Raw genomic sequence first — 22,136 nt, forward strand, 5'->3', positions numbered from 1 at the left:
AGACACAGAGACACAGGGAAAGACTCGGTGGGGTACATCTCGATGCATATGACCTGGACGTGTACACCTAAGGATCCTTAAAAATAAATACCAAGGTAAAATTCCTTTTCCCTTCTAACCGTGTATGCCTCTTGATTTTAAGACCAGGAAAAGGCATCAGCTCTATCTGGTTTTAAATGAAAAGCAGCACACAAAGGGTAGAACCCTGGGGGGAAAAGAAAATCTTTGAAAAAAGCAAATAAATGCAAGCTCATGAACAGTACTTATCTAGCCACTACAAATTAGAAGTCCCTCCCTCTTCTATTTACCTCGAACTGAATCACAGTTATCATTGCAATGTATTTCCAAGAACAAGTAGTGTGGGTATGCTCGAGGGCTCTGTACTGGAAGACTAAGGAAAAACTGACAACAAGCTGCAGATTTATGATGCATGAATGAAGCAAATGTTTGTCACATGGCTGAAAAAGCCTCTTGTCTCTTACTGCTAGACTTGTACAGCTGTTATTCGGTATTTATCCTTTCCCTCACAATCCACAAAAACAGGAAGATCCTTGAACATCCTCTCAATTTCTTCTTGACTTGTAGGTCTTTACACACCTATCAACAAGCCACAGCCTCAGGAAACTGTCTGTCTCTGTACACCAAGGAATATTGGCATGACTAGCACAGTAATACTGTTTCAGGCATTTGGCTTAACCATCTTCATCGCAAACAAATTGCTTAATGGCTTTGGGTAGCAAATACATACAGAGCTGTGCCAACAGATTGAGAAATAGCTGAGTAGGTATGGTTTGGGATCATATTTATTGGCATTGCATTTAAAACCTCTTCTGACTCATCATTTGCATCATCATCTAAGTTTGATCCCTTTTGATCAGCAACTCAATGCTTCTTAATTGTTTGTTCTAAAACCAAAAAGAAATCAAAAGTCAGGACTCTGTTCCTCCATTCAAAAGCTTGAGAATCAATAAAGATGTGTAGGAAGAGATTCCTCACCTTCATTAACAACATAGCTGAAAGGAGCAATGCTCCCTAGAAGTAGAGTAACAGGGAACAGTTCATCTATCAAGAACATTGATACAGTAAAATGACAAAATCTGGCAGCACACATTACAAATCCCTTTGGGCTGAAGTTCTTTAAAGATTTCTATAAAGCAACAGAGATTTGACAGGAACTCAGGCAAACCTCTCTGTGTATGGCAAGTGCTGAACAAATATCCATGGAATTTATAACAAAATGATGCATTAAATATTATGTAAGAAAAGATTATGCCTTTGAAGCATGGCACAAGTACAACAGTCCGCCTAGTTTTTCACATACTGCAACAATTAATGCCGCTGTGCATATTCTATCTTGAACGTCTTGCCATTAGTGGAGAACTTGCTGTTTCTGTTAGGAGAAACAAAGGAGTCATCAAAAATTTCCTTCACGCATTCCTCTTTACTTATGATAAATGTCAGGACACCTGGCTTGGTCTAAAAATTGGACACTAAATACAGCTTTCATTATCAGAAATAAAACACTAACAGCAATAGAACCCAACCCTAGAACACAGCAAAAATCTTGATGAAATTTTTTTTATTTTGTATATATTGTTGGTGGATTCTTTTGGCATCTTCACAGCTGAATGGCCATGATTACTGCTCCTGCTTTTAGCCACTCACCTTCACAGCTGCAGCCAATAAATCCACTGGCCTCTGAATTTATATTTCAGAAATAGATTTTATTTCTTCAGGCGGGTAGGTACAAGTTCTGCCATGCAGCCAAGCACCTTGTGGCACAGTGTCTACTGCTTCCAGCAGTGACTACACAAAAAAAAGTTTAATTGCTCCTTCTGTGAAGCCTGAAGGAAGTATGGTGAACCAGCCCAGCCACCAATTTAACTAGGTCTGTGAGAAAACTGAGAGATCAAGGTTAAATAAATTAATTTAACCCTGTTTAACAGACTGGTCAGTCCCACTGGCAAGGTCTTCCCCTAACTACCCACCTTTTTTTTTTTTTCCTTTTTTGTTTTTTTTTGACTGTCATCTGGATTTGATCCACCACTGAAAACCAAGCTTGGTTTGATTTTTTTTTTTCCTTCGCTACTCTTTCTTTTTCTTTTTCTTTTTTTTTTTTTTTTTTTTTGGCTTGTTTGTTTGGGTTTTATTTCCCCCCAAAATGTAAAAAATCCAGTAAATCCATGTCATTACATATGGCCTTTAATACACATACACACACACATATATATAGCATGGAAGTACAAATTTTTAAGACTAATTTTCTGTAATATTTTGGATGCTTTTGAGGACTAACCTATAATGTGAAAGTCTCATATTAGATGTAGGGCAGGAATATATGTCCTAAAAAATTTATCCCAGAATACTTGGGGATATATATTCCAAATTGAAAATATGCTTCTCACCACTGACTTTTAACTCCTGTCTATACTAGGAAGGAGACCTTCTTTGACTGAGTCATCAAAAACTCAGCACAGTTTTCATTCTGACATCAAACATCTCTCCAGTGTAAAGGAATTATCTACGGAAGAAGGCTACAGCAGCTCAGAATATTTTAAGTTCACATGGTAAAAATAACAAAAAATAAATAGATTCACATTTCTGTTAAATTTTTCAGTCTTGGAATTTGCCTAGACCATTAACAATAATTAAACAAGTGGCTCATGTTTACTCTGTTTTAATATTGGTTTAGGTGTCCAGAGGAAAATGACAATGTTTAATATTTAAATATCAAACCTTGATTAAACATTAGTGTGTTAAACTAATATTAAGGAAAAATGAAAAAGAGTTCATAAAACTGACCATAAGTCTCTTGGGTTGCAAGTGCTAAACACATGCTTTGAAATTTGACATGTAGGCATTTTTTCAAAAAGTAGCCTGACCCCAAGCTCACAAATGTGAATTCTAATTAAGAAGCAATATTTCTAAGTCTGTACTTAGTGCTGGCCTGTGCAAAAAGATGCATGTTTACCATCAGAAAGAATCTGCAGGATTCTGACTAAAATCAGATATGAGCATAGCAGCTCGAAGAGTCAGGACAAAAGGTACTTCAGCATCAAATCACCCTACTTACTCTCTTGAACAATTTATTAATTTACCCTCTTTTTATTCTCCTAGAAATAAATGGAATTCCCTAATGGAAATTATTAAACTAATAGGACTCTCAGTCAGGTCTGCCACTTTATAAATACTCGAGGAATTTCCTTCAAATCTGCTAGGTGGTGTCTAAACAAGCTTCTACACCTTGGAGCCATTACACCTTCTCTTAATATTAATCCTTCCCCTTTCTTCAGAAATATTATTCTATATCAATCATTTATAAGAGTTCATGTGGCAATCTGTTCACCCATTGCTTTTCCTATTGCTCCCCCACTTTTCCTTGCTGCTAGTCCTGGCCACCCCCTCAGGTTCTCCCCATTGGTTCCTGTACCCCAACCCCGCCCAGGAACCATCCCTGGGTCCCTGACAAAACCCCCTGCACCCGGACTACGAGGTCTCTGTGCCTCTGGGGATCACGGGGACAAGATGGGATTAAAGTCCTCTCAAGCCCTCATGGGAGACCCTTCTCTCCTCCTTTGCCATCACTGGTTGTACTGCTGCTAGCTGCTGGAGCAAGATCTCAGGGCCATCCAAAATGGACTACGGGAGAGCATAGCATCCCTGCTGAGCTCTCAGTAAGCTACAGCCTGCTAAGCTAAATCTAGCACTACAAGAAGTTCAGTTCTGTTTCTCCTGAAAAACCCCATCACCACAGTTTGAACTGTTCAAAAAAAATGTGCAGGGATTTTCCAAACTAAAAAAAAAAAAAACAAAGCCAAAACAAACTACCCACCAAATATGTAGAGTTCAGATTTTGAATGATTTGGTCATTGCAAAAAAAATCCAAAGAGGTTTGAGATACCCCTTTCTTCCCCCTCCAACTCCTCCCCAAAAAAAAGAAACAAAGCAAAACCCAAAAAAGCACAAAAAGCTCTCTCTAGAAACCGGCTGTTTTCAATCCTGAAATGCTACAGGGATTACAGACAGGGATAAACATCCATTGCCAGGGTGCAAATGCAAAAGCCTACACATTTGTTCATTTTATATCATAGTTGCAAATTATCTAAGTGCAATTTCCACTATGTTAAGGAGACAGTGTATTATGCTTCTAGCTTTCAGTCAGGTTTAATAAAGAGAAGCCCTTCTACTGAATGAACAGTACCCCTTGGCTACTTTTAAAATAATCCATTGAGAATACTGCAATATTCCATACATTTATTAAAAGTATTGTGTTTCCTTAAGGAAATACTCCAAAGAAGCATTGCTCACTTTTTTCACATACATGGAATAAAAATGCAAATACTCCAAGTTTAGATGTTAGGTATTTTCGGTGGGGTGCTTTGAGTTTTTTTTGGCTTTCATTATTGACAACAGTAAAAAGATTGTTTAAGACTAGCTGTGTCAGAATTTTGGATACCAAGTGTGACAGGCTCTGCAGGTGTACAGTGCTCTCCTTATTGATACAAATTGAATCTGAACGTAGCAATTTATTCAGCAAATCAAACCAATCACTGCACTGCAGTTTTCTCTTTCGGCTCTCATTTCCCAACCAAGTACTCTTAACCACTTTGCTACTTTTGCTTTACAGCAAGGTTTCAAGTGCTATTAGATATTGTTTTATGGTCGGAGTATAGGGGTTTAAAAATTTTTAAATACTGTTATGCTGCCATTAAGTGCTGCATCATTCACACCTATTCCATAATAGTTTCTTGTCTCCAAACACAATACCATTAAATGTGTTTCTCTCCACCTTATGCTAGGAAAAACCTGTATTTTTATCCCATGCAAAGCATTCAAAGAGCTTGCAAGTGATTTTCTTTCCTATAAACTGTAAATATTTGTCCTAAGAACAAGATTATCTCAAATTCTTCTTTTTTATTATGAATCATACTTTAAAAAGAGGTTCTTTAATGCAATTGTGTTGTATGTTATTTCATTAAAAGATACTTAAGCTAACCAGTCCTCCAAAATAACAAAAATATTAAAGAATGAAAATTAACACCAGATAGCCCAAAAGATAAATCAGGAAATAGAAGGAAACAACTCAGGAAAAGAAGAGTAAGGCAGACAGCTAAAGTGGGAAAAAACAGAACAACCTTACAGTGTTGAGCCAATGTATAACCCTGGATTAATAGTTAGCCTTGGCACGGCTCAAATGTGAAGATGCTCACATCGAGCAACCCAGACCTGCTGCTACCGGAGGTTGTTGCCACGGTGACCAGTGACTGTCAGCCAACAGTAAAATGAAATTAGAAAAAATAGTTAGGAAATACTGAAAGGAAGAAAGCAAAAGGAAAGGAAAAGTTTGATGTCTGTAAGCAGATGCACAGTTCCATTGTCTTCCAGTTGCCCTACTGCAGCAGAGGAATACATCACCAAAACGGAGCCGAACTTCCACTTTGCCTCCATGATAGCTGAAGCATATTTCTGCCTCTATGAGTTTCTAATTGAAAGAAATTATTGTCTCGTTCACATGATAGCTTTTCAGTGACTTAGCAATCCAGCAAACTCAGCTGCCTCTGAAACCTGCGTGGAACTGTTAGCTCATTGTTCTCATCTAAACTATTTAGAGGAAGCCTGGAGTGGCCCATTTCTGCCTTTAAATCAGCCTGGGGATGGTTCCATCCTGACATGTAAAACGATTTCAACGGATGAAGTATTTGTCACTGAAACAAAAGGATTTGGAACTTTACAAATCTAGTGGAAAACTCAGTTGATTTCTTTTTTCAAACAAAGAACAAAGCAGAGACTGGCAGTTTTAAAAGCAAAATTTGGTTCAGAGAAGGCTAGCTAAAGCTGCAGTCAGTGGACCATAAAACACAGTGCCCATGCCCAGTTGTGCAGCACTGCACAGAAGAAAAGGTTTTGGATGGCAGTGTCCCTCAGTGATAGCTGCAGACGTATGTGCCAGAGAGGTAGTTTTTGTTGTTTACTTGCTGTGCTATCAATGTGGTATGCTAGAGAGCACACTTTTAGGAATCAGCATGTGTGCACTGTATTATCTTATCTTGCACAAAACATTGTCCCAGACCCTTGGAAAACTCCTGCTGGAGTACTGTCAGAAAGAGATAAAAATGAAGTACTACATCTGTTAAAGCTGAAGTGCTGAACTAGACTTCCTTACAAGCACCTTTTCCTAAGGCTGACCATACACCACAATCAAGAGGATGAACAAGAGAACCTCGTATTCAGCCCTTGAAATCTTACACAGTGATCTGTATGCATGCGTTTTTCAAGCCTAGAAAAGGCATGAAGATGGGTAGAGGTGAAAAACCTGTGAGCTAGAACAAGCATGGAAGAAGTTGTTATTTTTAGAGAATAAATATAGAGAGAAGCATTTACACAAAATATGCTTTTACAGAAATAGCAGGCACAACCACAGTTGAAGAAAATGGCCCATTTTATCTCCCCTTTCAGCCTGAGGAACATGAGGATTCAAGTCACTTCACTTGCCCTTCTGAGGTCATGACTTGGGAGAATCACTTAGCTGTGCCCTGCTTTGTTTTCTCCATAAGTAAAATGGAAAAATACAGACCCAATCAGCCTTTTAAAAGTGCTTTCATATTTAAAGAAATGAAAAGTGCTAAGTGAGTGGTAAATGTTGCTTGAACAGATTAATACTTGGGTGATCAATATACATTATGAGACTGCTCTTATTCATCATATTTCCCACAGCTGAAGGAATGCAAGAAATAATAATATAATGATTACAGCTGGTAGAAATGGCCCTAGTGAAGGCTGCCAAATTTTCTTGAACATAGGGGGAGTTCTGTTCTCATTTGCTTACGCTTTAGTGCAACTTTTACTGTATGAAATCAAAATTATGCATTTAATCTGAACCATACTGGCTTTTTATCAATTGATGTGTTGTGTTGACCTGATTTCAATATTTCAGTGCAATTGTATTTTTATTGGTTTCGAAAAGGACACAATTTAAACCTAAGTCATTTACCTACTACTCATAATAATTCTTCTGGTACTTTGTTTGAAGAGCTTCATGAAGGCTTTGACCTACAACCTGATATTAAGCAAAGAAAGAGAACCAAGATCACAGAGTTCTCTTTTGCTAGATTCATGAAAACAAGTCCAAACAGATTTCATCAAGTTACAAGCTTCAAAAGGTTATACAGATTCAAAAAATATCGTTTTGTTTTGTAAGAAAGCAGACTTCAGCTACAAGCATATTAAACATTCCTACAAGAACAAGAAAGAAAAATAATGTTCTAAATATTTGGAGAGGAACCTTAACTGTTCCAAAATGTTTTCAAATTTTAGATTTAAACCACTTGATTGCAACCCTGTCCACAATTACTAACAAGAGCTCTAAAGTGTAATTATCTATCTGATTTATATAGAAAGTAGGCATTTGGTGGAATTTCTTGTAGTTTCTTCATATTCAGAAAGGATAGAAGATATTTTTAATAGGTAAGAGCAACCTGTTATTTTTCAGTAAGTAACTGATAATACTCGAGATTATTACTATCCATATAAAAAGCTAGATAATAAAGTACTGAAAAAGACAAAAAGTAAACAGAAATCTTGCATGCAAAATCCCTTGTTTATTTATTTCTAAGGCATTTGAAGCCATAGGAATAAGATCAGTGGTCTGAAACAATGCCAGAAGCAAGCCCTCAAGGAAGGACACCACTTACTCCAAAGCTTCTCAGACCCTGTAGGCTACCTGTCATCCTCCTTTCTCAGAGGGCCTGTAGAAGACAAGGGTGGACAAAGATGAAGCTGTGGAGATTTTCACACTGGAGGAATCAGTTCCTCCTTTCACAGATGGCTGCATCACAGTTCTTTTTACCATTCACATTCTCTTTTGAGAGCTTCAAGAGAATTGTAGAAGTGTCTCCAGCACATGTAGAATCACACGTATAAAAAAATTAGGAAAGAAAAACCCCTGTAGCTCAGAATATAAACTTGTTCAGAGAGGACAGCTAGTTTTTTTAACATCAACGTATCTTTGCTTGTGTGCCATTCACAGCATTTTGTCATTGCTGCACTAGACCCTCCCTGATGTAAATTGTTGCTTAAGTTATTAAAAATTTTGGGGCAAGCCAACATACTATATAGACAAAGCCAGCTTGGCACCAAGATAAAGAAAGGTGCACTCATTTATAAAATGAGAAGATTAGCCAATTGCTGAAATAAACAAACATTTTTAGCTCCTAAGTGAAATAAAATCATGGTGATAATACGTACGCTTACAGAGGTAAGAACTTACAAAGGTAAGAACTTGCTAGTTAGCCACCTGATCTAAAGCCAATGTTGCTTTAAAAAAATAAGAAAAAAAAATCAGAAGTAACATTCATACAATACCCACTGTTGGCAATGCTAGGCATAAACATTACTTCTCAATAAGAAAAAGTCTTTTTATTTCCTCCTTTATTTCATAATTTCATAATGGAAACACCTGCTTCTTTTGAGTATCTTTGAAGTGTTTGGCACTAGTACTAATACTTTACAGGAAAAAAGTCCCCCTTTTTACTTTTAGAGCAAGACCAGCTAGACACCAGTCTTCTAGGAAAATTGGGTTTGCCCTTCCTGAATTCATTATGCATTGAAGTCCACCTAACACTAAAATAGTTCACATTATGTATGAAATATGAGAACAGAAATACTTTTTACCTGCAGGAGATCTGGTTTTGTCTTTATCCTTATTCATTTAAGGAACAATTATATGGGCTAGAAACTTTTGGTTATGGATCTTACCTCTCTTTAGGGGCAAACTAGTGAATCTAAAGTTTGCAAAAGGCTGTGAATTCAAATTGTTATATTCTTAGTATTTCTTTTGTGGGAACTGTATCTTAATACAAAAGGTGCTGAGAAAGTCAGAAAAACTCTGTCTTCAGTTGGAGTGTAGTTTCTGTACACCAGTTAGCTTAAGACAGTAGGAAAAAATAAAAGGAGTTATCACTTCAGAAAACAGCTCAAATTCACCTTTTGCATGTATTTCCTAGTTAACCCAGAATAGGCATTTTCCAAATATTTCCTATATATTTTTAAAAAGTAATTCATTCTGTAATGTTCTTTCTCTAATTTCTTTTTATTTCTAACTGAAAAGGAAATCACACATATACAAGCAAAATATTAAGAAAAAGCAAAAAATCCTGGTAAAACCACAAGGAAAAACTTCTTTCTTGCGATCTTTTGCTAAGAACAAATCAGAAGACTTTGGCCAATAAATGGCTTCATGGGGTTTTTTGTTTGTTTGTTTTCTAATGGAAACTTCTTAATTGTCTTATCTGCAGAATTCTCTGCTTAGTTACATGCCTACCAGTTTCTATCTGCATTGGTGCTAGGAAGCTCAAATGGCCCAGCCTCTAGGCCTACTAATCTGACAGTCTGACCCCTAAAAAATCAATGTGATAATCTATAACTTGCTGCATTTTGCTTTAGCTGTCTGTTGCATGCTTTGATGAATATCTGCCCTGCAGGAGAAACATATGAAAATCACATCATGTGCAGCTGTTTTGAACTGTTGTGCAACCATGGGACACCAAGCTGCTCTGGGGAAAAAGTTAAAATGAACTACAGTAGATAAATGTCAATTTCACAGGTTTTGACATTGAATTATATTATATTTAAATTAAAGGGAATGCAATCCTGGTTTCTTCCTGCTCTGAGCCTGCTGGTTTTTCCTTTCAGAAGATTCTGATAAAATGCATGATTGTCCTCTGCTATGGCTCTCAATTTCTCTTTGGTGAAGACAGCAGGGTTCATATGATAAAATTTTAATGACCATGGCCCTGCACGGCAATGTGAGGTATCAATGCATTTTCAATAATGCTAGGCATCTGCGAGGACTGGCATCAGGTGACATTCCTACCACTGAATTCTCCATGTCCTAAAAGGCAGGTGTCATGGAGATAGAGGCAGCACCAGAGAAAGCTCCATTATAATGCAGCAGTCGTACGGATGAAATGGAGATTTATGAATCCCTGCCAAAGAAACTATATTATGGACTGTAAATTAAAATGGGGGGCTTAACACGCAGTGAACTACATGCTAGAGAGCTGATTTTTAGATTGTCCTGTCTATTCAGGTTCAGGCAGCTGTAGAGACCACCCCTTGTTAGGCAATCCTGAGCTCTCCATGAAACCCAGGCATTCTAGGTTTGAAAAGGCAAAAGTCACAGCAAAAAATAAGGAATCTTCAGTTGCTCCAGCAGGCATTTTACTTGCAGCTTACTATTGTAGTATGGTGACTGGGATGTGGTGGCTTCATTCCAATGCCTTCCATAGAGAGACTTTAGTTTTAATCCTCTGCAAGTCATAGTGCCTTAAAAGCTCAAAGGACCACATTTTGGTCTCTGAATTAATGCTGCTGTTCATGAATCAGTCTTCTCAGATCTGCCACTGCACACTGGGAATACTTCCACCTGAACCATCAAATCCAAATAATTCAAATTGTTTACTATGTTTTGGTGAGCATTTTTTGGAAAGCTCCTCAGGGAAGAAACCCTTCCAATTTTGAATTGAATGAACTAGATCATAAGATGTGAAAAAGTTTTTAAAAATTCACGGGAACAGCACATGTGCCCCAAAACCTGTACATTAAAGTTATAAATTTCACACTGCACTATCTCTCTGCATATGCCAGTGTTTCAAGAAGGATGCAATGCAACCTGTGGGACTGATCTCGAAATACATATTCAAATATGCAACTGGTGTTTTCCCAGAGAAAGAGAAATGCATAGCACTTTTTCTGATAGACCACAAACCCAACACAATTATTTCCTTTCCACCCATCGAAACAAAAAGCTGCACATAATAAAATACAAAAGAAATGTACTCATCACATATCTCAATTCGTCTGAGAGGCTCACTCCCTGCATTCTTTATTATATTTTATATTCCTTTGGAAATTGGCTTATATCCTTACAAAAGGATAATTTGTCTTAGCCCTCCTACTCTGAAAAAAAAAAAATTCCCCTTGATTGCCCTGAAACAGGAAAAAGAATACAAATTAACTTTCTTTTCTGCTTATTTGTACAATTTAAAATGATAAAATTCACTTCACACTTCAAAACTCTACAAGGACAGTTTGCCTCAAGTGAAAGTAGTTCCACATGGACCACTTTGTGCTTGTCTAACGTGTAAATGTGCTGTTTTATGTTGAAGTAAGTTTAAGCAACTATATGGTGCATATACAGTAACTCAGCTATCACTTGAGCCCCACAAGTGCCATGCCCTAAGGCGTGCTACGGGCCATGCTTCACACAGCAAGCAAAGTATTTCCAGTGGACTGTCTGCAGTGGTGGGGCAGAGAATAGAATATATATTCTAGACCTGCTGAAACAACATGTTCCAGAAAACACAGCATTTTTTTCTGGAAGGCACAAGGGTAACATGTTTTGAAGTAATTTCTTTTTTAGCGTTTTGGTCACATTTCAAAGCACACAAAGTTCTACTACAAAGTTCTGGGTAAGAGATCTGTTCCTTGGTTTATTCGCACTTTTCCACGAACACTTTCTGTTGGCTTTCCCAGAATAGGAATACTAATGACAGCACGCCACCATCTTCCCACAAGTGGTGAAGCAGTGCTGACAAATCACATATGGGCATGACACTATGAATAAGGCTCCACAATTACTAGTACCAAGCAGCACATAGCACTACTAATACACAATGTAACAATGACAGTCTGAACTGCATCTCCTTGAGGAAAAGCGAGACAACAGCGATTTTCCAGCGTCTAGAGGTGGCAAAATGGTACCAGATCATTTCATGGCACCTGGAACCAATCACCCCAATGTCTCTTGATTTAGTCACGTACAACTGCAATTTCAGTGGCGTTTGCCACTGCGCATGCAGGAAAGGGAACACAAGTGGAACACTGCACGGTGTGGAGAGGAGGTGCTACCACTCATCACCACCATTTGCATCACCAGCCCTGCCTGTGCCCAGCTCTCCTGCTGCTAGTCCAGACCTTGGGCTGATGCCCAGCCCGGCATCATCCAGACTCCAGGGAAGGCCTGGTGCCCAGGGCTCAGGCTGCTCCTGCCACCTTCCAGCTGCCTGCTCCTGGCTGGGGCAATGGGGGCCCTGCCCCGCGAGAGGACAACTCCAGCTGCCAGCCCCAGCCCACAAGAAGCCACTGTCCCAAATAGCACCCAGGCAGCAACCAATTCCAGAGCATAAGAGATGGGGTGACCACAAATACCTATTTAACAAAGCTAAGAAGTGGTCAAGATTTGGGCTATAAACCAAAAAAGCGCTTCTTATGACAGATTTATGATATCTAGTTTAGTAAGTCAAACTCTTCAACTTCTAAATGCCCAGAGTAATGCTAGGTAAATCCAAGTGTGATTTTTTTTTTTTCCCTTTTGTTTTTAAGTGTTCTGGTTGATTTGTTTCACAGAGTAAAGTTCCTCACTGAGATGAAGGCTCCTTGTACACAAGCACCTACACCATGCATCTGTAATCATACCCTGTAAATGGCATCAGCAAAAGAAAGGAGTGACATTTTTTCCTCTTGATCACAACAGAATAAACAACATTTTAAAGGTTAAATTATTCAAATTCTACAGTTACCTGTAAAAAAGAAAAAGACATTTCTGCTGTACCTTCAGATTTCTTACATCCAATTATTTTGATTTTTTTTTATCCTGTTCCAGGCTTCCTGACTACTGCTGCTTAAGGGGCAAAAAAAAAACCCCCAAAACGTTGTAACTAGAGGGAACTCATTTACTTCCACTGATAGCTACAGCTCCAAATACAGCTCTTTCAGCTCAACTCAGAGAGGTTAGATGAACTACACAACAAGGCAGTAAAATGGAAACAGACAACACCTAAATGCATATCACAAAGACTTGTGCACTAAAAAAAGCCTACTTGAGTGTAAGCTTTAACTATTTAAGGTCAAACAAATGTCAGGGGAAGAAATATGCAATTGTACTTTTAAAAGAGTTTCTGAACAGCTTAAGAAAAAAAAATAAAACAAAACTAGGGAATTCAGTTTGAAAACCAGTTTTAGTTGTTGTAAATTCCTGCAAACCCACTGTTGTTGATGAAGCCAGCATTTGAGTCATGCTGTCTCAAAACAACAAAAAATCTGACCCTCAGTGACAGAAGAAACTATGGTGTTCAGAAAACATCATAGAATTTTAATATTTTACTGATTTTTCATTTTCTGACCCTCGTTATGTATTAAAAAAAGTAAAACAAAATGAAACAAGGGGTTCTGTGAAGAAGCTTTGTGCAATTGTGCAAGAACTGAACACAAAGACTCCCCTTTCCTTAGAATCTTTCCACTTGATCCCTTACAGCCAAAGTCCTCTGCCTCTCAGAAGCACCCCTGCTGCTTATCTTCCTGCCTCTAGGTTTGATTTTGCATAGATTATCCAAGATGCAGGTTTATGCATGAAAAGCCACTGTTAAAAAAATAAAGCAGTTTGAGAACTGAAAAGCAGCAGAGTATGACAATCCCAATTATTCTGTCTATTCCTTATTGGTCAATGAAAGCTATACATTTACATCCAGACCTTTTGCTCCAGATCATTCTTTTACCCTATTTTATGATGCTGCTCCATTTCTCAGGTGGTAACACCATTAATTCTTCCATGGTTATGAAAAATAACTAAAAGGAAACAGGGGAAAAAGACATACCATGCTATGTAAAGTGACATTATGACTGAGCTCATAAAAGACATGCTGACTGAGGAATTTAAAGTTTTTCAAAAGTTTTGATCTTGTTTATACATGTGAAGGTTTGATGTGAAAGCTTGATGTCAACTGTAAAAAATAAGAAACAGACCTCCTGTTGAAACGTACCCAATGATAACCAACACTTTTCTGATCTTGAAGAGAACATCTTGCAAGTGTCTTGCATTTAATATTATCTTATGCCAAGCAGCCCTACTTTTTCTTATCATTATATTTTCATCATAGATAAGTGCTTGGTTTCACAAATTTGACAAAAAAAGAAAGTTGCTGGAATAGATTATTAGAACAACTACCCTGTTATATTTGCATTGCACGTGGGTCCTGAGAAAACATTCTGTTTTGTGAGGACACATTTGCAATTTATATATAACAATTACTCTTTTCATTTGGGATAATCATAGTTATTAGTAAGCAGATCCATAATAACCCGTTTGTATTTAACTCTGAGCTCTTAACTCAGCTAAGGAAAATCTGAGCCTGTAATTTCAAATATTTCTAGATCTAATTTGTTTTCTCTATCTATTACTTTTAACCTTGGTTGCAAAGTATGAGTAGGAAAAACGTTTTTTAAGCATTATATGCACAAAAGAATCTTAATGCAAATTCATAGTTTTTTGCTTCTTGTGATGGTATGGAGGCATAAACCAAGATCTAGTATCTAACTGGCTTACTTAAAACTGAATAGTTTTATTTGATGATATTATTCTGGTGATAATAGACAAATTATATTTGAAACACTTCACCATTAAAAGGTTTCTGGTATTTTTTGTTTCTAACAAAATAACCTTTATGTGTATGCAAAATTCTAGCAAGTAGAATACAGTATTCATTCTATAAAACAAAAGAATGACTTGTGTTTATCCTTCGAGTGGTGACAGAAAGGGCTTTGGAAATGGCATCATTATGGAATTGTTCTGGGTTTGTGGGCCTGAGGAGGGGGTGGGGAAGAGGCTGTTCTTATTTTTGAAGAGAAGTCCAGAGACAGTCTAGATATGCCACAAGTGAACAAAAATTGCTGTTCAAATGTCACTCATGACCTTACACAGAAGGGAAAGGCTGACATAAATTTTAATGCACACAGAAAGGATACAGAAATATATTTTACCTTCAACTTGTTTATTAATCTTTCATATATGCAGAGAGGTTCAAAATGAACTCTCTATCCACCTGTCAGGGTTCTCCTATTGAGCCCTTCGTCCATTGCAAGTAATGGAAGAGATTAATTATACTCACACAGAGTAACATAAAAAAATGTTCAAAAATCAGAACAGATTACAGGACAATTTATTCCTATTTGCAATGTTAGCATTCTGACATTGGCCAGACAATCAAATAAGTGTTTTTAAAATATCACTACTCGATAAAAGCAAAGTATGACAGTACATTAGCAGCAGAGGATTTTTAAGACCTAATGGGTTTCTATCCTCAGAGATATATTAACCCCATGTGTGAACCAAATGTTATATGGAAATAAGGTGAGAAACCTTGTGTAAAAATGTAAAAATATTAGTGATAATAAACTAAATGCAGAAGCTCTTCAATGCCAATGAACAAAAAAATAGTGGAGAATGCAAAAAAAAATAAAAGTGGCATAAGGAAACACACATGGGAAATTAGAATATTCCTGAGTGTGCTGGAAAAACAGTGTTTTCCAGTGAAGGTAATTAACCACATTGTGTATTTGTATAGTATATATATTTTTTTTTTTCAGATGTCTTAAAGTCAATGGGTTCTCCTTAAAGGCTCCATAAAAGGGATGAGTTTTGAAGAGTTATTTGATTGAAGACAAAAGATGGGGATTAACTCTGTAGAAGTGTACAAAAGTTAACAGTGAGATCCAGAATAAAAGCCCAGAAGGAGAACGCTATTAGAGCAAAATAGACAAAAAGAGGTCCGTGAGAGACAGTCTTAGTAAGAGAATTAGAGTAAATGAAATCTATAAAAATAAGCAACTGCCGAGCTCAGAAGGACTTTGAACGAGATGGTTTTCAGTCTGAGGCCCATTTGCATTAACAGGAGTCTTTTTTTTTCATTGACTTCAAGGGATTTCTGATCAGACCATATGAATTTCACTTCCGTGATCTGAAGGTTTTTTTTTTTTCTTTAAATCATAACAGAAATACAGTCTGTGTCAAAATATAACGCTAAATAATCTAAATTGTGTATCTGTGGTTTTATTGTCCAACCCACAGTCCATATTGTCCATCAAAACTTACAGAAAGTGATAAAAGAATGCCCCGATAACTTTAAAATTAGTATGTACTAAGTGCAGAATTATTCTGTTCTTTTCCAAGAACAGATCAGCAAGCAGAGCTTGCTAGAAGTCACTGGGGCGGCTGCAATTTCAATCTGCTAAAGTTGCCTCACTGGAATTCAGTGAATCACAAATTAACACAAAGAACAAAGACTCTCCACGTAATCCAGACTGTATTTTCTATGTATATAGATAGTTAAATCCTATTTGAACTGATAGCATTTATGACACACAACATCATACAGTCAAATGAACTGCCCATATACTAAAAAGTGAATGTAATTCTTTTTCCTGAGAGTTGTGTAGGAAGTATCCCATCCAAATTTAGGTTGGGTGTACTAGAATTCTAATAGCCAGTAATCTGAGGTGCTCATTAGGGATATGCAAGAATTCATTACCTAAGTGTGTCTAATTTAACCATATTTTCCCCTTGAATGAAGCCTGCCTTAGTGGAAATTAGTGATCCAGCCCACACACTTCCAATACTGTTGGCATTTTCAGTTTACATTTGACATTTTTTTAGAATTCTAAAAATTACTTTCTCTGTCTTCTCTTCTGATCTCCACTGGGTATTTATATGCAGCAAGTATAATTATGCTTTTGGCAAGCTAGTGAAAATTAAACCCTTATGAGCAAAGAAAGGAGGGTAAGAAAGCAAGGAACAGGAAGAAAATCGGGTTTAAAGTGAATTTACCACAAGCTTTTTGGAGTATAAGCAGAAGACAGCTACATATTGGAATATTGCAGCACACTTTTAGGAGGTGGTGATATTTGGCTCGTGCTTAATGAAAGCTGTGGATGGGTATTTTATTGATTTGAACAAGGAGTGTATCTACTGAAAGATACGAAAGCAATGATTTTGGCAAGTTGTCTTGTTTCAAATATCAAACAATCTGATCCTAAAAAGCCAGTGTCACTGACAAGCAGTGATCATCTTGTGTGGTAGGTCTTGCAATACTACATACGCTATACGCCCTGAGTTCTGATTTTCACATACATCACGTCTGCATTTGTTTCCTCACTAACAAAGTAACAACTCCTAGTATACCACACTTCTGTCTACTTCTACTGAAAACTTCTCAAGGTTTTGTTCTCTCAAGAGTTGTAAACACTGGTCTCAAAGTGAAGCAAATAGCAAATGAGGTGTTTGAGGGAAATTCAGCAATGGAACATTTTCCTTCCTTCATATAGTCACAGTACTCAGGAGACTGAGAGCTAGCAAATCCTGCTGAGTGATGCACAGATGCACTGCTCCAGTGAAGGAAGGGGCTGTGAAGAGACTTTCCCCATAAACCTCAGAAAAGCACTAAAAGAAGCCTATTCCAATCAATGACCAAATACGGTCTATGGAGCATGACCTGCCAACAGCCATGGAAGTTTCTACAGAGCCACCAAAGACAACCCCTGACTGCTGTACTCACAGGACAAGTCTGGGATACATACAATTAATTTTTGAAAAAGATTCTGTGAAACCACCCATCCTGCACCAGTGTGTCTTTAACAGCACTCCTCACACTCTCAAACACAACCTGAACAGTTTGCATAGCGGCAAGTTTTCCTACTCAGATGTGTCCTTTCACAGCTAATTCCTCTTGAAGAAGCAGCCACTGTAAATCTCATAAAAATTTCACTCCATTGAAAAAGCTGACAGTCTCAGCTGTCTAATTAGAGCAAAGAAAGGCCACTTCCAGTGGCTGAAATGTCAGCAGCATAATTCCACAATAGTTTCAGCAGACAAAGGTATTCTGTATGAGTGAAACCTCCTGAAACTGTTTTTTAGTGTCTATGAGCTATGGGTTTGTTTGGCAGAATATACACTGAAACTTGTGCACCACAGATGAGAAAAATGACAGCCACAAACAGTTAATGGATTCCTTCATCTATCAATACTCTTTTGTTATTAGAGTACACTTCTGCCTACAACAGCAGTGAAAGATAATTTGTAACCTTCTGCTAGAGAAACTATGAAGAGAATGCTTCATGGTACTTCTCTTTAAACCTCCTTGCCCCTGAAACGGAATAAACAAAATTTGGATTACTGCAAGAGTGTGTTTTTTGCACATAGAAGCCACCGAAAGCAGCATTACTGCAAGCCTGATGGGAGAGTACAATAAAAATAAATCAGAATGAAAGAAAGCACTGTTGTTAATACGTAGAGGTGGAAACCAGAGTGAAAGGTTAAGAGGTGGGAGCTTAATGGTCATTGTCCTATCATATTTTAAGAGCCTGATCTTCATGTTGCCAAGATAAATTAGTGCCAATAAACACAGGTCCATATTTCTAACCTTGATACTTAAGGTGAGGTTGTGTGTTAGTCACTTGGCAGAACCAGCCTTAAAATAACAAAGCCTGTTTTGTAAGAACATTACAAAAAGCAGTGAAGAAGTGTAAAGTGAAGATTAAACAAAGTTACTTATTTTACAGGTTTCCTGCTTGTCAGCAAATGGTGCAACGGAGATCCAAGTGGAAGCAGGGTAAGGAACAGTTAAACAGACACTATCACATCATGTGATAAGAAATGGACAAACAATTTAACTGGGGAGAAGGGGGAGTATGACCTGTCAGCAGTAGATCAGTATCTGAGTTGGCAGCCTTTAATCACCACTTTGAGAAGCATGGAAATTTGCAGGCAAAAAACTATCCTAAAAAAAAAAAAAAAAAAAAAAGAAAAGAAGATGCCTCAACATATCATGGCCAGAAAAGTTTATTTTACTAAATAAATGCTGGACTTCAGTATAAATGAAAGAAATGAAAGTTTGAATAGCTATGGAATAGGTGGGAAGCTCTGTCAAGCAAAGTTTGCAAGACACCACTACAAAACAGGAAAAAAAAATGACATGGAAGTCACTAAAAGGTGACATTTTCCTCATTACTGCAAGTCCTATTCATCTCCCCTGAGGAGTTCCTCTGACTGTGTATTCATTGACCCCAACAAATATTTGGGTCTGTGTCTGCTGCATAGATGAACTGCTGATGAATCCAAAAGAGTGTTTTAAGGACTCCCATAAGGGCAGTTAGTCATGCCAGGGGTGTTCTGTCAAGGAGCCTGGAGACTGGAGGTGCTGAGAGGCCCAATTCTCACCACATTGCCTCCCATTCTGCAGTGGGGACTTCCTGAGGCATCCCAATTCCTATCAGAGCCACAGATCCTAAAACGCAAAGTAGCTGATCACTAAACTGAAGTTGCTGGCCTGTCAAGAATGCCAGCTTCACTGAGCAACTGCAGGGAGCCCATTTAAATTCAGAACAGTATGTGCCAGCATTCTTGAAACTCTTTTTCCTTTTTTTTTTTTTTTTAAATTTTTGATTGAGCAAATTTTGCAAAAGGGTTTTGGGTTTTTTTCCTTCCAGTTCATACTGAATGTTTTCTCAAAATATAAGACTCCCCAATCTGGATTCGTTTTTCTTTTAATAGTCTCCAGTGTTACAGTCTATTTAAATCAAATGATAGAGCTTTCAGCTCTACCTTTTGGAGCTCCTATGGTTTCCTTCACACATTGAGTCTATCCTTGGTGTGCATTATTTGCATTTTTAGATCCTAGTTATTCCTCATTTTCCATATAAAAAGAAATCAATCTTGTCATCTGAAAGTTAGAATACCAGTTGTTTGCTTTGCTAGTTTTTATACGGCACATGCAGCTCTGTGAGAGGCTTAACTGATGAAGCTCAGTTTAATATGGCTTTATGTCTGGCATTTCAATTATCCCACGCAAGCTCTGTTTTTCGAAGCTTAGGGGGTTCATCAGCTCTCTCTTGCGAGGATTCGGATGTCTAAAAGTATAGTTTATATACTGTATAAAGTACCTACATCTAATCTCTGACAAGTTTGTCATACCTATCACACGACACACAAAACATGCTCAGTGGCTGGAAGATCAATGCAATAGTAATTACTGAAGTTACAAAGAGATTATAGATGTCAAGTAAATGTTTTTTCTTATTAGTACATTCTTACCAAACAATTCTGTTCCTGCCAACTTAATCTTCTCCAGATTGCCAAATATGCTCCCATGCCTATTTCTCTGTACACTATCAAGTTTTACCCTAAGTCCTTGAAGCAAGACTGGTTTCTGTTTTCTGTCTAAGTGAAGCTTTCACCTTTCCCTCACTGCAAGAAATTATTACTTCTGATTCTATTAAAATGCATTTTATGTATTTTTCAGGCAGGGTTATTGGCTGTAAGATTAATATGCACCTCCAGTTTCAGAGGTCATACTGGCTCTTTTAAAAGAACCGATTTCTCTTTTGGTCATTTATCAAGAATAACGCGAGGTAATACATCTAACCTGGAATAAACAGTGAAAAGAAAATCTGTGAGACTGTAACTGTCTACTAATTTAGCTTTACATTTACAAACAATCTGTATTTTTTCTCTGAATTTAATACTGTTACTAAATGTAGTGGTCATGCAATTTGGAATCTGCAAGGCATTAAAAGATATACACAAATCCCAAATAATGTTTAAAAAATAAGTTGCCTTCAGTTATGCGAGTTTTGTTATCCTGAACAATATAATCATATTTCATAGGACATTTTGTGTCTTTTGTTTGTCAAAAAGAATAGGAAAATCCATTTTCCACTGTGTTGGAAGTGACAACTCTAATAAATAAATATTTGCTGTAGGTAAATATTTTTGTCTGACCATAAAAATGAAAATAAATTCATACAGACTTGGGGTTTTCTTGTAGGTTGAAAAAAATGGGTATCTATTGTACAGCACACATATACCACAGAGTGAAAATCTGCAGTGAGGACTGGCAAGCTGATGTGTTTCTTACACACTATGCATGAATGTTCCCTGTCTTATTGCAATGACCTTATGATCCCTGGTGCCAAGTGCTCAAGTCCCAGCTGTGGATTTAAACTCAATCTCGTTTTGAGTTTCCATTCTGTTGGCAGCAGAGTCATTCTTCACTGCACTGCTCAAGCCAGAAAAGGTTTCCTGACTCGGAGGCAGACTCAGATAAGCAATGGCTATAAGAGAAGTTGTAATTGCACTAGCTCTTTCTTTCCCCAGCAGGTATAACTACAAATGAGCGTCACTGAAAATTCTTCTGAGCTTTAACAGGGTAGATAACCTCATAGGCAATTGTGAATCTAACACAGTGTCCAGATTAGCAAAGTAGACAGAAAAAAGGCCTGTTATTTAACTCCTTCCCAACAAGCATGGATTTTTGTGGTGGGTAGGCTGTTTTGGTTTTTTTTAGTTGGGGTTTTTTGTTTGGTGTTTTTTTTAAAGAAAGCCTTTTGGAGTAAGGAAGATGAGTAGGCCTAGCCTGCACTTTAGTGAAAGCTTCACTGCTGAAATTTTACAGCAGTTAACACCACAAAATCAGGTAACCAGAAATTAGTGAATGCCAGAATAACAAATGTTCTGTTTCTTTTTTTCCCCTCTCTGTACATAAACACTGCAAATGACATCTGCAATTTCTTTCCAGTGAGTGCACAGATCACACACTGCTTGTTAAACAGCAGCTTGTCTGTGCTTACTTTACCCTCACTATTCAGTGAATACACCACCACACAGCCTTTCCAGCATGCTGTTCTTAATACCAAAATACTACCTTCCTCAGGGGCTCCTGATTCTCACACTATAGCTTTTTAGTTCTTTCTAAATATTAACAGATTTATCCACACATCATCAGTGTGCACTATGTGGTAGCATTGCTGGCCATGTTTCACAAAAGAAGGCTGATGTGCATCTGTTAAAACTAAAAAAGAAAGAGAGGTGCAAAATAAATTTCAGAGCTCCAGGGTCTCGCTTCTCCCAGCAGTTGGCACTTCACAGCCTCCCAGAGGGTCTGAACAGATACTCCTTGGCCTCAGCTGCTGGGGCAAGCGCAAAGGCATTCTGCATGTCAGAGCTACTGCATCACAGGCTGTCACACAGGGAATGAGAAACACAAGTCTTTGCTGAAATGAGAGCTTCATTTAAGTCATGTGTCTCCAAGATAACTTCAGACATAAAAAGGTGCTCTTTCCTTAATTCCCTTTCCAGGCAATGAAGAGGATGACAGCATATCTGGCAGAGGCAGCTGACCTGGCTTTCTCACTTTCAATATCAGAGCAATCCTACAAAAGAAAGCTTCCACACTTCCAATTAGCCCTCATGAATATTTTCTAACTCTAAATTTCTAGTTCATAGTTCTTGTCCAGCGCTGAGCTTCTCATTA

At 37.7% G+C, this 22,136-nt stretch overlaps 1 protein-coding gene across 8 annotated transcripts in view; it reads right to left on the reverse strand.

Moving 5' to 3' along the window:
• PCDH9 (protocadherin 9) overlaps positions 1-22,136 on the reverse strand; it is a 684,038-nt gene that overhangs the window by 516,813 nt on the left and 145,089 nt on the right. The gene's annotated exons all lie outside the window — the stretch shown is intronic.

The sequence above is a fragment of the Corvus hawaiiensis genome, chromosome 2, assembly GCF_020740725.1.
Source record: "Corvus hawaiiensis isolate bCorHaw1 chromosome 2, bCorHaw1.pri.cur, whole genome shotgun sequence".
Lineage (NCBI taxonomy): Eukaryota > Metazoa > Chordata > Aves > Passeriformes > Corvidae > Corvus > Corvus hawaiiensis.